Source organism: Lissotriton vulgaris, chromosome 8, assembly GCF_964263255.1.
Source record: "Lissotriton vulgaris chromosome 8, aLisVul1.2, whole genome shotgun sequence".
Classification (NCBI taxonomy): Eukaryota; Metazoa; Chordata; class Amphibia; order Caudata; family Salamandridae; genus Lissotriton; species Lissotriton vulgaris.
This window is the reverse complement of record NC_141696.1, coordinates 141,785,910-141,802,400: the sequence shown is the minus strand read 5'-3', so window position 1 is coordinate 141,802,400 and position 16,491 is coordinate 141,785,910. Positions and strand designations below refer to the sequence as shown.

The 16,491-nt window shown below is 43.6% G+C and overlaps 1 protein-coding gene across 1 annotated transcript in view; it reads left to right on the top strand.

Moving 5' to 3' along the window:
• The window catches only part of PLEKHB1 (pleckstrin homology domain containing B1), a 569,304-nt gene that overhangs the window by 280,159 nt on the left and 272,654 nt on the right, over window positions 1–16,491 (top strand). The window lies entirely within an intron of this gene.

Genomic DNA, 16,491 nt, shown 5'->3' with positions numbered 1-16,491 from the left:
GCTGCAATCCGTCTATGACTCAAGAGGCTGTCCAGCTAAATGTGAGCGGATAAGGAACAGACAATAGAGCTTGAAAGATTGAGTTTCCATTGACGGCGGAGGGGCAGGCTTAGAGGGTCAATGTAGATATGTCTTGGTACATGGCCAGTGTTGCAAAAACTAAATAAATGTTTCACAATTTCGAATATGTAATATCATAAGTAGGTAAATCCAGTATTTGTAAAGTGCAAAAAGCTAGACGTAGGTATACCGGCTCTGGGTGCCATTGTGAAGGTTAAGAAAGCTGATCATTGTGCATGGCTGACCAGCCGCCGTTGCAAGTGAACTATGCGTGAGCTCCATATTCAAACGTCTGTTGACATGCCCGCGACGCAGCTCCGCTAACTTGAATATGTACTTAAACTACATGTTTGCATGGCCAAACAAAATGTTTTTTTGAAAAATATTTAATTATTAAGTTACTATGATATACAATTATTAAAATATATCAATTATAACATACACGCTTGAGAGAACACCTATACATCTTGATTATCAATTATTGGAAAAGAATGTAAAATAGTGAATTTTACGTATTTGTTTTTTTACAAAGTAAACTCACCCCACATCATTAAAGGTTTTTTTTTCAGTTAAATCCTCATTTTCGTCTGAAAGTGTTTCTATTGGATTAGATTCCGGATATTCATGACTGTCCATGGTTTCTGGAAAGTAAATTTGTTATTTGTAGAAAGATACTACCAATGATATACATTATTTTGTAAAAAGAGACACATTTATATAAAACATCAACACAAACAGAAAGAGCTTTCTTTCCATAAATAACAACTCAGTATAGAAAATCAGCATTGATATTTTAAACCCACCTCATATTTTTCTCACAAACAAAACATTGTCCCCCAAAAAAATTATATAACATAATGTAATGTACAAGAAATATTTTCTGGCAAAAATAAATTACGCGTTCTCTTTGTTAACTTCATATCTTAGAAACAAGTCCTGAGCACTTTGCTCAGGGTGATGGTATATAATTCGAACTAATTTGCAAATTAATAAATGTATATACAAAAAACATACCTTTCAGTGATTTGCTGATGTCGCTCGACTTATAAGGCCTTAACATGTCCACGTTGTGTGTTGTACGCAAGGCGATTTTTCTAGAATTAACCAAACGTACACGTTTTCCTTGAATTTCTAAAATGGTATATGGTCCAGTACATTTATGTTCTAAAACACCTCCTTTCCTTGTACTCCGCCTGGAGTTTTCAGTAACACTGACTGTCCTTGTGTGAATGTACAAGGCTTATATTTTTGTGCAACTCTCTTTTGAAATTTTTCTTGTTGTTTTTCCTGCTCGAGCACAATTATTTCTTTGGTCTGCTTATGCAAATCTTGTCTTTGTTTTTCCTTTTGGTTGATGATACATGCATATTCTGCTTCCGTTGGTAGTATAAATTCAAGCTATGAAAGGAAAAATTAAATTCAATCGCTATTTTACACAGTTATGTTGTACCAACGCTTTTGAAGATTTTTTCAAATACCTTAACATTTGAAGAATATGCATAATGATAATTATTTATCCATAAATATAATCAACTACTTTCATGTAAAAAAAAAAAATCAAACATAAATGATAATGATTATTTTCTAAAGCCATATTATTCTAATTCAGAAATAAGCAAAATAAATAATCTGGAATACTTTTCAAAATATTTTCATTAGAAAGCAAGTAAATCTAACTCTAAACAAGATGCAGACAGATTTAACAAAAGATTAATGATCGAGGCTGAAAAGAAATTTGACCTGGTTAACTGGAGGACACTGAAGTATTCATTGGGCAATTCGGATTTCAAGTCCAAGTAATTGATATGTTACGGAATAGCTATCATGGATTTCGGCTCAGGTAATAATTAAATCAAAGCTGTCAGGATCGAAAATATTTAATACGAGGGACTCGACTGGGCTGAGCCTTGTGACCCTTTTACATGCTGGGGTGGGAAGGTTTGCAGCAGGTGGTCCCTGGGGGTTGTGCGTTGACGAGGGTCACTTCTGTGTCCATGCACAGAGAGGAGAAGGGGCAGGGGGTGAAAGGTGTTTGTCCGCGGCAAGGGACCTTCTGTACCAGCTAAATGAGGAGCATAGAACACTGTTGCGGGTGAGGAGGCGGTCCTTACATGGTTCCCAGGGGTGGGGGCACATGGGCCTCCGGTTGGCACTGGCCTTACCTGTACGTCCCAGCATCCCATGTGCTGACTGTGCATCTGTTGACCCTATGTTGACTGCACTCTGCATCCACACATAACCTGCTCCACCCTCCTGGGACATGGAGGTGCCCTTCACTCACAACCATTCATTCTCCAGCATCCCCCTGTTACAGATCACCCCATGGTGCACACAGGAAGGCTTCACTCATTCCCTTCCATAAACGGTAGAGGGTAGGCCCTCACTGACTCCTTGTATGAGGGTGCCCTCCCACAAATGCTTGTCACTGGGATGAGTCAACGCCAGCATCTGCTGGGCTCCTCCACCAGCAAGGTAACACTGGCTCCCAACCTGTGTGAGCAGGGTCATGAAAGACCACCCTCTTGTGTGTGATTTGACTAGTGCCCGCACTGTACTGCTCCTTTTGCAGCCAGAGAGTCCCACTTACCCCTCTGTGTGATCACTTTGAGTAAGGGCTGGTAGGGGCTTGTGTCTTGAAATTATGGGTCGCAGTTCAGTGACCTCCACTGATAATATCCAAACTGAGCTGTGGTGAAATGGTGATTGGCTGTTGGTTGAACTGCTTTGTATAGTGCCATCCTGACTACTTTGTTCACAAGGAATGATGGTGGTTACGGGTTAAATGTGTTTAGGCCTTGTCTAGGCAGTGCGTTTGCTGTCTTTCCGAGACATCGTATTTTTTTCTCGGTGTGCCCAGAGACCAGCCGTTGTTCATTATTGCTCGACTTTATTGCCACTCCCATTTGCTTGTGTCTAAAGGATCAACTATTTTACCCAGGGTGTCATCTTGTTCTTCAAGAACAAATACACGTGCCAACACTGTCAAAGGACTTAAATTAATGCCTGGCAGTAATAGGGCCAGTATATCATAATTGATTTACCATAAACTTTGATGTCAGGAGAATATGCTGCGTGGCTAGACACTTAAAAGGTCTCAAAGGTGAGACCTATTGGCTATGCCAATGCTTGTTAAAGATTGGGCCCTCTTTTCTTTTTTACTCTGCCTGCATCTTGTATGATTTCTTTGCAATCTCTAGATAATTCCTTGCCTTCAGATAAGATTCTCGAATTTCTCTCACAAATTCCTCAGTTGCTGGGACTGTCTTTTCTTCTTTTGCCAGGAGCATGTTTGGGTATCAGCCATGATTTAGATAAAAAGGGGAGTATCCTGTAGAACTATGAGTGACATTGTTATATGCAAATTCTGCTGCCCATACACAATCTACCCATTCCCGACCCTGGTCTGCCAAGTAAAGTCTTAAGTACTGCTCTAGTTCCTGATTGGCCCTCTCAGTCTGTCCATCTCTCTCTGGGTGGTAACCTGTAGAATAACGTGGGTCAATTACTAACCTTTTTATGAAGGGCCTCCAGAAATGTGAAATGAATTGAGACCCCGATCGGAAATTAAGATTTTTGGGATTCCATGGGGCTTTACTACCTTGTGTGTGAATAGTTGGGCTACCTCAGGTGCTTTAGAACTTCTCTTCAAGGGAATAATGTGAGCCATCTTAGAAAAGGTGTCTACAAACACCATGATTGTATTGTAACCCTGACTGGGAGGAAGATTTACGATTAAGTCCATTTTGACTGTGTGCCAAGGATGGGAGGGGCTGTTGGCACGGGCATTAACCCATGTGGCGCAAAACTATTTGTTTGTCCCCTAAACATGTTTCACATTGTTGGACCTGGCACCATTGGCGTGGGTCTCCCTTCTATTTTTTCTGTTGCCTCATGTGTTTTTGCTGGTGTTAGATGCTTTGGGCACTGTGCCACTGCTGTCCAGTGCCACAGTGCGAGTGCTTCCTAATGTAAATTGGTGTATTGATTAGTGGTTCCATGATTGGATGTTTGGTTTACTTGTCAGACCCTAGTACAGTGCACTGAGTGTGCCCAGGGCATGTAAATCCAAATGCTGCTAGTGGGCTTGCAGCACTGGTTGTGCCACCCACAGAAGCAGCCTTGTAAATTGTGTTTAAGGTCTGCCATTGCAGAGCCTGCTTGCAGGCTGGTACTGCCATGCTTACTGGGCAAGGGCACCCTCTTGCCAGTCCCTAAACCTTCTCTTGTCTTCATATTAGTCACCCCTATGGTAGGCACAAGGGCAGGGTGCATTGTAAGTATAAGGTAGGACAAGCCCTGAGGTGTGTGGCATATACTAATAGTAAATTACAGCCATTTTCGTTTTTCACTATTGCATGGCTACTTGTGCTCCATAGGCCAGAATGGGCACTAGATCATTACATGTTTATAATCCTAACAGACTCAGAGAACATGGTAGAAATTCGAGTTTAGTATGCCTGGACTCGGAATGATAAAATACATCTTTTAGTGAAGTTGGTTTTAATATTCTGTGTTTGCAAATACCACTTTTAGAAAGTAGGTATTTGCTTGTCTAACTATCCAAAGCCTGCCTCTGCTATGTTGTGTATTCCTTTGTTTGGGTTTGTGAGTGACAGGGCTGGGGGATTCCAGGAGACAGGCTGGGATCGCCCAGTGGTGAATAAAGAGATCTGCATCTAGATCGGAGGGAGAAGTTGCACCTGGGACCTGAATGGGGCTGAGCCTCCCCTCTACAATGCCGACTCCACCCCCTGTGGTGCGTCTGATGTCTCTGCCCTGCAAACTCAAAGAAGAGAAGGAAGACTGTCAACAAAGTGCTCCAGGACTGTACTTGCCTTCCACAATGCTGGCTCCACCTCCTATCGGGTGTCTGTTGTTTTTTCCCTGCACTGTGAAAGGAAAGGAGAAGTCTGGTAAACAGAGTGCCTCAGAACTGGTTTGCACTGGGCACAGGCCCCTCTCCCCTCAGAGAACAAAGGATTTTGGGGTATAAATATTGGGACCCTGATCCCAAAAAATTAGATAACTTTTGGACTACAAGAAGAAACCTTTGCTGAGGAGAGGAACCTGAAGAAACTGAGGAGAGACTATTTCCAAGCGGAAGTGCTGCATGGGGGATTGGCCTGCAGTGGTTGCCTGACTGCCTAAGAAAGGAGAAAGAACTTTGTGTACTTTACTTTCAACTTGCGCAAAGATCTCCAAGGGCTTGGAAGAGAGCTTGCCCCCTGACCAAAGTCCCAGGACCAGTGGACTTCACCAGCCTTTGTGAATTGCTGCTGGAAACGCTGTTTCAGTGGCTACAGAGGCAGGGAGCTGTGACCGTGTCCTGTAGGCACCGCATCGATCAACGTCCGCCTCGAACAACGCAAGGTCTGAGCTCACCGACTCCATCTCGATGCCATCACCGAGCCATTGCCTGCCCCTCGACTGGAAGGACACCGCGACGTGCAACGCCTTGCTACACCGACTCGTACTGGTCTGACCGACGCAGTCACTGCTGCTGACTTTGAGTCCTGTGAAAGCACCGGAGTTGGGCACCGCCTCGTACGCTTTGCGACGCACCGCCCGACTCGCACCGCTGTCCGGACTGATCGACGCCAGCTCCCGAACTCCGTCTCGTTCGCCGCACCACAAGCTGGAAGCACCGCAACAAAGCACCGTCTCGCCCTGCAATGCACGCCTTGGATCTACCGACTCTGTCAACAGGCCGCTGCCTGCACCGCATCGAGGGACAACACGTCCTGCAACGCTTTCTTTTCTGCACCGCAACGAATACCGGAACCAGCTCGCACGTCCGTGCCGGCCGCATCAAGTAAAAGGTACTGTGTTTGAGTCTGCTGACATTTGAGTGGGGCCGTACTGACGCGGTCCACTGGATTGGTCCATTGCGATTGGTTGTTCCCCTTAGTTGTCTAGCCATTCTAGAGGGGAGAATGGAGGTTTTGTTGGATGCTTCTCGTACTGACTGTTGTTCATATGGACAGCTATTGTCCAATTGAAACATTTCGGCAGCCTGGAAGGGCTCGGCACCTACACATGTGTCACATTTGCATAAAGTGGTGGACTGGAGTTCCATTCAGCTGCAATCTGTCTATGGCTCAAGAGGCTGTCCAGCTAAATGTGAGCGAATAAGGAACAGACAATAGAGCTTGAAAGATTGAGTTTCCATTGACGGCGGAGGGGCAGGCTTAGAGGGTCAATGTAGATATGTCTTGGTACATGGCCAGTGTTGCAAAAACGAAATAAATGTTTCACAATTTCGAATATGTAATATCATAAGTAGGTAAATCCAGTATTTGTAAAGTGCAAAAAGCTAGACGTAGGTATACCGGCTCTGGGTGCCATTGTGAAGGTTAAGAAAGCTGATCATTGTGCATGGCTGACCAGCCGCCGTTGCAAGTGAACTATGCGTGAGCTCCATATTCAAACGTCTGTTGACATGCCCGCGACGCAGCTCCGCTAACTTGAATATGTACTTAAACTACATGTTTGCATGGCCAAACAAAATGTTTTTTCGAAAAATATTTAATTATTAAGTTACTATGATATACAATTATTAAAATATATCAATTATAACATACACGCTTGAGAGAACACCTATACATCTTGATTATCAATTATTGGAAAAGAATGTAAAATAGTGAATTTTACGTATTTGTTTTTTTACAAAGTAAACTCACCCCACATCACAAAAGGTTTTTTTTTCAGTTAAATCCTCATTTTCGTCTGAAAGTGTTTCTATTGGATTAGATTCCGGATATTCATGACTGTCCATGGTTTCTGGAAAGTAAATTTATTATTTGTAGAAAGATACTACCAATTATATACATTATTTTGTAAAAAGAGACCCATTTATATAAAACATCAACACAAACAGAAAGAGCTTTCTTTCCATAAATAACAACTCAGTATAGAAAATCAGCATTGATATTTTAAACCCACCTCATATTTTTCTCACAAACAAAACATTGTCCCCCAAAAAAATTATATAACATAATGTAATGTACAAGAAATATTTTCTGGCAAAAATAAATTACGTGTTCTCTTTGTTAACTTCATATCTTAGAAACAAGTCCTGAGCACTTTGCTCAGGGTGATGGTATATAATTCGAACTAATTTGCAAATTAATAAATGTAAATACAAAAAACATACCTTTCAGTGATTTGCTGATGTCGCTCGACTTATAAGGCCTCAACATGTCCACATTGTGTGTTGTACGCAAGGCGATTTTTCTAGAATTAACCAAACGTACACGTTTTCCTTGAATTTCTAAAATGGTATATGGTCCAGTACATTTATGTTCTAAGACACCTCCTTTCCTTGTACTCCGCCTGGAGTTTTCAGTAACACTGACTGTCCTTGTGTGAATGTACAAGGCTTATATTTTTGTGCAACTCTCTTTTGAAATTTTTCTTGTTGTTTTTCCTGCTCGAGCACAATTATTTCTTTGGTCTGCTTATGCAAATCTTGTCTTTGTTTTTCCTTTTGGTTGATGATGCATGCATATTCTGCTTCCGTTGGTGGTATAAATTCAAGCTATGAAAGGAAAAATTAAACTCAATCGCTATTTTACACAGTTATGATGTACCAATGCTTTTGAAGATTTTTTCAAATACCTTAACATTTGAAGAATATGCATAATGATAATTATTTATCCATAAATATAATCAACTACTTTCATGTAAAAAAAAAAAAATCAAACATAAATGATAATGATTATTTTCTAAAGCCATATTATTCTAATTCAGAAATAAGCAAAATAAATAATCTGGAATACTTTTCAAAATATTTTCATTAGAAAGCAAGTAAATCTTAACTAAACAAGATGCAGACAGATTAAACAAAAGATTAATGATCGAGGCTGAAAAAAAATTTGCCCTGGTTAACTGGAGGACACTGTTGTATTCATTGGGCAATTCGGATTTCAAGTCCAAGTAATTGATATGTTACGGAATAGCTATCATGGATTTCGGCTCAGGTAATAATTAAATCAAAGCTGTCAGGATCGAAAATATTTAATACGAGGGACTCGACTGGGCTGAGCCTTGTGACCCTTTTACATGCTGGGGTGGGAAGGTTTGCAGCAGGTGGTCCCTGGGGTTGTGCGTTGACGAGGGTCACTTCTGTGTCCATGCACAGAGAGGAGAAGGGGCAGGGGGTGAAAGGTGTTTGTCCGCGGCAAGGGACCTTCTGTACCAGCTGAATGAGGAGCATAGAACACTGTTGCGGGTGAGGAGGCGGTCCTTACATGGTTCCCAGGGGTGGGGGCACATGGGCCTCCGGTTGGCACTGGCCTTACCTGTATGTCCCAGCATCCCATGTGCTGACTGTGCATCTGTTGACCCTATGCTGGACTGCACTCTGCATCCACACATAACCTGCTCCACCCTCCTGGGACATGGAGGTGCCCTTCACTCACAACCATTCATTCTCCAGCATCCCCCTGTTACAGATCACCCCATGGTGCACACAGGAAGGCTTCACTCATTCCCTTCCATAAACGGTAGAGGGTAGGCCCTCACTGACTCCTTGTATGAGGGTGCCCTCCCACAAATGCTTGTCACTGGGATGAGTCAACTCCAGCATCTGCGGGGCTCCTCCACAAGCAAGGTAACACTGGCTCCCAACCTGTGTGAGCAGGGTCATGAAAGACCACCCTCTTGTGTGTGATTTGACTAGTGCCCGCACTGTACTGCTTCTTTTGCAGCCAGAGAGTCCCACTTACCCCTCTGTGTGATCACTTTGAGTAAGGGCTGGTAGGGGCTTGTGTCTTGAAATTATGGGTCGCAGTTCAGTGACCTCCACTGATAATATCCAAACTGAGCTGTGGTGAAATGGTGATTGGCTGTTGGTTGAACTGCTTTGTATAGTGCCATCCTGACTACTTTGTTCACAAGGAATGATGGTGGTTACGGGTTAAATGTGTTTAGGCCTTGTCTAGGCAGTGCGTTTGCTGTCTTTCCGAGACCTCGTAGTTTTTTTCTCGGTGTGCCCAGAGACCAGCCGTTGTTCATTATTGCTCGACTTTATTGCCACTCCCATTTGCTTGTGTCCAAAGGATCAACTATTTTACCCAGGGTGTCATCTTGTTCTTCAAGAACAAATACACGTGCCAACACTGTCAAAGGACTTAAATTAATGCCTGGCAGTAATAGGGCCAGTATATCATAATTGATTTACCATAAACTTTGATGTCAGGAGAATATGCTGCGTGGCTAAACACTTAAAAGGTCTCAAAGGTGAGACCTATTGGCTATGCCAATGCTTGTTAAAGATTGGGTCCTCTTTTCTTTTTTACTCTGCCTGCATCTTGTATGATTTCTTTGCAATCTCTAGATAATTCCTTGCCTTCAAATAAGATTCTCGAATTTCTCTCACAAATTCCTCAGTTGCTGGGACTGTCTTTTCTTCTTTTGCCAGGAGCATGTTTGGGTATCAGCCATGATTTAGATAAAAAGGGGAGTATCCTGTAGAACTATGAGTGACATTGTTATATGCAAATTCTGCTGCCCATACACAATCTACCCATTCCCGACCCTGGTCTGCCAAGTAAAGTCTTAAGTACTGCTCTAGTTCCTGATTGGCCCTCTCAGTCTGTCCATCTGTCTCTGGGTGGTAACCTGTAGAATAACGTGGGTCAATTACTAACCTTTTTATGAAGGGCCTCCAGAAATGTGAAATGAATTGAGAACCCCGATCGGAAATTAAGATTTTTGGGATTCCATGGGGCTTTACTACCTTGTGTGTGAATAGTTGGGCTACCTCAGGTGCTTTTGAACTTCTCTTCAAGGGAATAACGTGAGCCATCTTAGAAAAGGTGTCTACAAACACCATGATTGTATTGTAACCCTGACTGGGAGGAAGATTTACGATTAAGTCCATTTTGACTGTGTGCCAAGGATGGGAGGGGCTGTTGGCACGGGCATTAACCCATGTGGCGCAGAACTATTTGTTTGTCCCCTAAACATGTTTCACATTGTTGGACCTGGCACCATTGGCGTGGGTCTCCCTTCTATTTTTTCTGTTGCCTCATGTGTTTTTGCTCGTGTTAGATGCTTTGGGCACTGTGCCACTGCTGTCCAGTGCCACAGTGCGAGTGCCTACTAATGTAAATTGGTGTATTGATTAGTGGTTCCATGATTGGATGTTTGGTTTACTTGTCAGACCCTAGTACAGTGCACTGAGTGTGCCCAGGGAATGTAAATCCAAATGCTGCTAGTGGGCTTGCAGCACTGGTTGTGCCACCCACAGAAGCGGCCTTGTAAATTGTGTTTAGGGTCTGCCATTGCAGAGCCTGCTTGCAGGCTGGTACTGCCATGCTTACTGGGCAAGGGCACCATCTTGCCAGTCCCTAAACCTTCTCTTGTCTTCATTTTAGTCACCCCTATGGTAGGCACAAGGGCAGGGTGCATTGTAAGTATAAGGTTGGACAAGCCCTGAGGTGTGTGGCATATACTAATGGTAAATTACAGCCATTTTCGTTTTTCACTATTGCATGGCTACTTGTGCTCCATAGGCCAGAATGGGCTGCTAGATCATTACATGTTTATAATCCTAACAGACTCAGAGAACATGGTAGAAATTCGAGTTTAGTATGCCTGGACTCGGAATGATAAAATACATCTTTTAGTGAAGTTGGTTTTAATATTCTGTGTTTGCAAATACCACTTTTAGAAAGTAGGTATTTGCTTGTCTAACTATCCAAAGCCTGCCTCTGCTATGTTGTGTATTCCTTTGTTTGGGTTTGTGAGTGACAGGGCTGGGGGATTCCAGGAGACAGGCTGGGATCGCCCAGTGGTGAATAAAGAGATCTGCATCTAGATCGGAGGGAGAAGTTGCACCTGGGACCTGAATAGGGCTGAGCCTCCCCTCTACAATGCCGACTCCACCCCCTGTGGTGCGTCTGATGTCTCTGCCCTGCACACTCAAAGAAGAGAAGGAAGACTGTCAACAAAGTGCTCCAGGACTGTACTTGCCTTCCACAATGCTGGCTCCACCTCCTATGGGGTGTCTGTTGTTTTTTCCCTGCACTGTGAAAGGAAAGGAGAAGTCTGGTAAACAGAGTGCCTCAGAACTGGTTTGCACTGAGCACAGGCCCCTCTCCCCTCAGAGAACAAAGGATTTTGGGGTATAAATATTGGGACCCTGATCCCAAAAAATTAGATAACTTTTGGACTACAAGAAGAAACCTTTGCTGAGGAGAGGAACCTGAAGAAACTGAGGAGAGACTATTTCCAAGCGGAAGTGCTGCATGGGGGATTGGCCTGCAGTGGTTGCCTGACTGCCTAAGAAAGGAGAAAGAACTGTGTGTACTTTACTTTCAACTTGTGCAAAGATCTCCAAGGGCTTGGAAGAGAGCTTGCCCCCTGACCGAAGTCCCAGGACCAGTGGACTTCACCAGCCTTTGTGAATTGCTGCTGGAAACGCTGTTTCAGTGGCTACAGAGGCAGGGAGCTGTGACCGTGTCCTGTAGGCACCGCATCGATCAACGTCCGCCTCGAACAACGCAAGGTCTGAGCTCACCGACTCCATCTCGATGCCATCACCGAGCCATTGCCTGCCCCTCGACTGGAAGGACACCGCGACGTGCAACGCCTTGCTACACCCACTCGTACTGGTCTGACCGACGCGGTCACTGCTGCTGACTTTGAGTCCTGTGAAAGCACCGGAGTTGGGCACCGCCTCGCACGCTTTACGACGCACCGCCCGACTCGCACCGCTGTCCGGACTGATCGACGCCAGCTCCCGAACTCCGTCTCGTTCGCCGCACCACAAGCTGGAAGCACCGCAACAAAGCACCGTCTCGCCCTGCAATGCACGCCTTGTCTTTTCTTCTTTTGCCAGGAGCATGTTTGGGTATCAGCCATGATTTAGATAAAAAGGGGAGTATCCTGTAGAACTATGAGTGACATTGTTATATGCAAATTCTGCTGCCCATACACAATCTACCCATTCCCGACCCTGGTCTGCCAAGTAAAGTCTTAAGTACTGCTCTAGTTCCTGATTGTCCCTCTCAGTCTGTCCATCTGTCTCTGGGTGGTAACCTGTAGAATAACGTGGGTCAATTACTAACCTTTTTATGAAGGGCCTCCAGAAATGTGAAATGAATTGAGACCCCCGATCGGAAATTAAGATTTTTGGGATTCCATGGGGCTTTACTACCTTGTGTGTGAATAGTTGGGCTACCTCAGGTGCTTTTGAACTTCTCTTCAAGGGAATAACGTGAGCCATCTTAGAAAAGGTGTCTACAAACACCATGATTGTATTGTAACCCTGACTGGGAGGAAGATTTACGATAAAGTCCATTTTGACTGTGTGCCAAGGATGGGAGGGGCTGTTGGCACGGGCATTAACCCATGTGGCGCAGAACTATTTGTTTGTCCCCTAAACATGTTTCACATTGTTGGACCTGGCACCATTGGCGTGGGTCTCCCTTCTATTTTTTCTGTTGCCTCATGTGTTTTTGCTGGTGTTAGATGCTTTGGGCACTGTGCCACTGCTGTCCAGTGCCACAGTGCGAGTGCTTCCTAATGTAAATTGGTGTATTGATTAGTGGTTCCATGATTGGATGTTTCGTTTACTTGTCAGACCCTAGTACAGTGCACTGAGTGTGCCCAGGGCATGTAAATCCAAATGCTGCTAGTGGGCTTGCAGCACTGGTTGTGCCACCCACAGAAGCGGCCTTGTAAATTGTGTTTAAGGTCTTGCATTGCAGAGCCTGCTTGCAGGCTGGTACTGCCATGCTTACTGGGCAAGGGCACCCTCTTGCCAGTCCCTAAACCTTCTCTTGTCTTCATATTAGTCACCCCTATGGTAGGCACAAGGGCAGGGTGCATTGTAAGTATAAGGTAGGACAAGCCCTGAGGTGTGTGGCATATACTAATAGTAAATTACAGCCATTTTCGTTTTTCACTATTGCATGGCTACTTGTGCTCCATAGGCCAGAATGGGCTGCTAGATCATTACATGTTTATAATCCTAACAGACTCAGAGAACATGGTAGAAATTCGAGTTTAGTATGCCTGGATTTGGAATGATAAAATACATCTTTTAGTGAAGTTGGTTTTAATATTCTGTGTTTGCAAATACCACTTTTAGAAAGTAGGTATTTGCTTGTCTAACTATCCAAAGCCTGCCTCTGCTATGTTGTGTATTCCTTTGTTTGGGTTTGTGAGTGACAGGGCTGGGGGATTCCAGGAGACAGGCTGGGATTGCCCAGTGGTGAATAAAGAGATCTGCATCTAGATCGGAGGGAGAAGTTGCACCTGGGACCTGAATAGGGCTGAGCCTCCCCTCTACAATGCCGACTCCACGCCCTGTGGTGCGTCTGATGTCTCTGCCCTGCACACTCAAAGAAGAGAAGGAAGACTGTCAACAAAGTGCTCCAGGACTGTACTTGCCTTCCACAATGCTGGCTCCACCTCCTATGGGGTGTCTGTTGTTTTTTCCCTGCACTGTGAAAGGAAAGGAGAAGTCTGGTAAACAGAGTGCCTCAGAACTGGTTTGCACTGAGCACAGGCCCCTCTCCCCTCAGAGAACAAAGGATTTTGGGGTATAAATATTGGGACCCTGATCCCAAAAAATTAGATAACTTTTGGACTACAAGAAGAAACCTTTGCTGAGGAGAGGAACCTGAAGAAACTGAGGAGAGACTATTTCCAAGCGGAGGTGCTGCATGGGGGATTGGCCTGCAGTGGTTGCCTGACTGCCTAAGAAAGGAGAAAGAACTTTGTGTACTTTACTTTCAACTTGTGCAAAGATCTCCAAGGGCTTGGAAGAGAGCTTGCCCCCGACCGAAGTCCCAGGACCAGTGGACTTCACCAGCCTTTGTGAATTGCTGCTGGAAACGCTGTTTCAGTGGCTATAGAGGCAGGGAGCTGTGACCGTGTCCTGTAGGCACCGCATCGATCAACGTCCGCCTCGAACAACGCAAGGTCTGAGCTCACGGACTCCATCTCAATGCCATCACCGAGCCATTGCCTGCCCCTCGACTGGAAGGACACCGCAACGTGCAACGCCTTGCTACACCGACTCGTACTGGTCTGACCGACGCGGTCACTGCTGCTGACTTTGAGTCCTGTAAAAGCACCGGAGTTGGGCACCGCCTCGCACGCTTTGTGACGCACCGCCCGACTCGCACCGCTGTCCGGACTGATCGACGCCAGCTCCCGAACTCCATCTCATTCGCCGCACCACAAGCTGGAAGCACCGCAACAAAGCACCGTCTCGCCCTGCAATGCACGCCTTGGATCCACCGACTCTGTCAACAGGCCGCTGCTTGCACCGCATCGAGGGACAACACGTCCTGCAACGCTTTCTTTTCTGCACCGCAACGAATACCGGAACCAGCTCGCACGTCCGTGCCGGCCGCATCAAGTAAAAGGTACTGTGTTTGAGTCTGCTGACATTTGAGTGGGGCCGTACCGACGCGGTCCACTGGATCAGTCCATTGCGATTGGTTGTTCCCCTTAGTTGTCTAGCCATTCTAGAGGGGAGAATGGAGGTTTTGTTGGATGCTTCTCGTACTGACTGTTGTTCATATGGACAGCTATTGTCCAGTTGAAACATTTCGGCAGCCTGGAAGGGCTCGGCACCTACACATGTGTCACATTTGCATAAAGTGGTGGACTGGAGTTCCATTCAGCTGCAATCGGTCTATGACTCAAGAGGCTGTCCAGCTAAATGTGAGCGGATAAGGAACAGACAATAGAGCCTGAAAGATTGAGTTTCCATTGACGGCGGAGGGGCAGGCTTAGAGGGTCAATGTAGATATGTCTTGGTACATGGCCAGTGTTGCAAAAACTAAATAAATTTTTCACAATTTCGAATATGTAATATCATAAGTAGGTAAATCCAGTATTTGTAAAGTGCAAAAAGCTAGACGTAGGTATACCGGCTCTGGGTGCCATTGTGAAGGTTAAGAAAGCTGATCATTGTGCATGGCTGACCAGCCGCCGTTGCAAGTGAACTATGCGTGAGCTTCATATTCAAACGTCTGTTGACATGCCCGCGACGCAGCTCCGCTAACTTGAATATGTACTTAAACTACATGTTTGCATGGCCAAACAAAATGTTTTTTCGAAAAATATTTAATTATTAACTTACTATGATATACAATTATTAAAATATATCAATTATAACATACACGCTTGAGAGAACACCTATACATCTTGATTATCAATTATTGGAAATTGGAAAAGAATGTAAAATAGTGAATTTTACGTATTTGTTTTTTTACAAAGTAAACTCACCCCACATCATTAAAGTTTTTTTTTTTCAGTTAAATCCTCATTTTCGTCTGAAAGTGTTTCTATTGGATTAGATTCCGGATATTCATGACTGTCCATGGTTTCTGGAAAGTAAATTTATTATTTGTAGGAAGATACTACCAATTATATACATTATTCTGTAAAAAGAGACACATTTATATAAAACATCAACACAAACAGAAAGAGCTTTCTTTCCATAAATAACAACTCAGTATAGAAAATCAGCATTGATATTTTAAACCCACCTCATATTTTTCTCACAAACAAAACATTGTCCCCCAAAAAAATTATATAACATAATGTAATGTACAAGAAATATTTTCTGGCAAAAATAAATTACGCGTTCTCTTTGTTAACTTCATATCTTAGAAACAAGTCCTGAGCACTTTGCTCAGGGTGATGGTATATAATTCGAACTAATATGCAAATTAATAAATGTAAATACAAAAAACATACCTTTCAGTGATTTGCTGATGTCGCTCGACTTATAAGGCCTCAACATGTCCACATTGTGTGTTGTACGCAAGGCGATTTTTCTAGAATTAACCAAACGTACACGTTTTCCTTGAATTTCTAAAATGGTATATGGTCCAGTACATCTATGTTCTAAGACACCTCCTTTCCTTGTACTCCGCCTGGAGTTTTCAGTAACACTGACTGTCCTTGTGTGAATGTACAAGGCTTATATTTTTGTACAATTCTCTTTTGAAATTATTCTTGTTGTTTTTCCTGCTCGAGCACAATTATTTCTTTGGTCTGCTTATGCAAATCTTGTCTTTGTTTTTCCTTTTGGTTGATGATGCATGCATATTCTGCTTCCGTTGGTGGTATAAATTCAAGCTATGAAAGGAAAAATTAAACTCAATCGCTATTTTACACAGTTATGATGTACCAACGCTTTTGAAGATTTTTTCAAATACCTTAACATTTGAAGAATATGCATAATGATAATTATTTATCCATGAATATAATCAACTACTTTCATGTAAAAAAAAAAAATCAAACATAAATGATAATGATTATTTTCTAAAGCCATATTATTCTAATTCAGAAATAAGCAAAATAAATAATCTGGAATACTTTTCAAAATATTTTCATTAGAAAGCAAGTAAATCTAACTCTAAACAAGATGCAGACAGATTTAACAAAAGATTAATGATC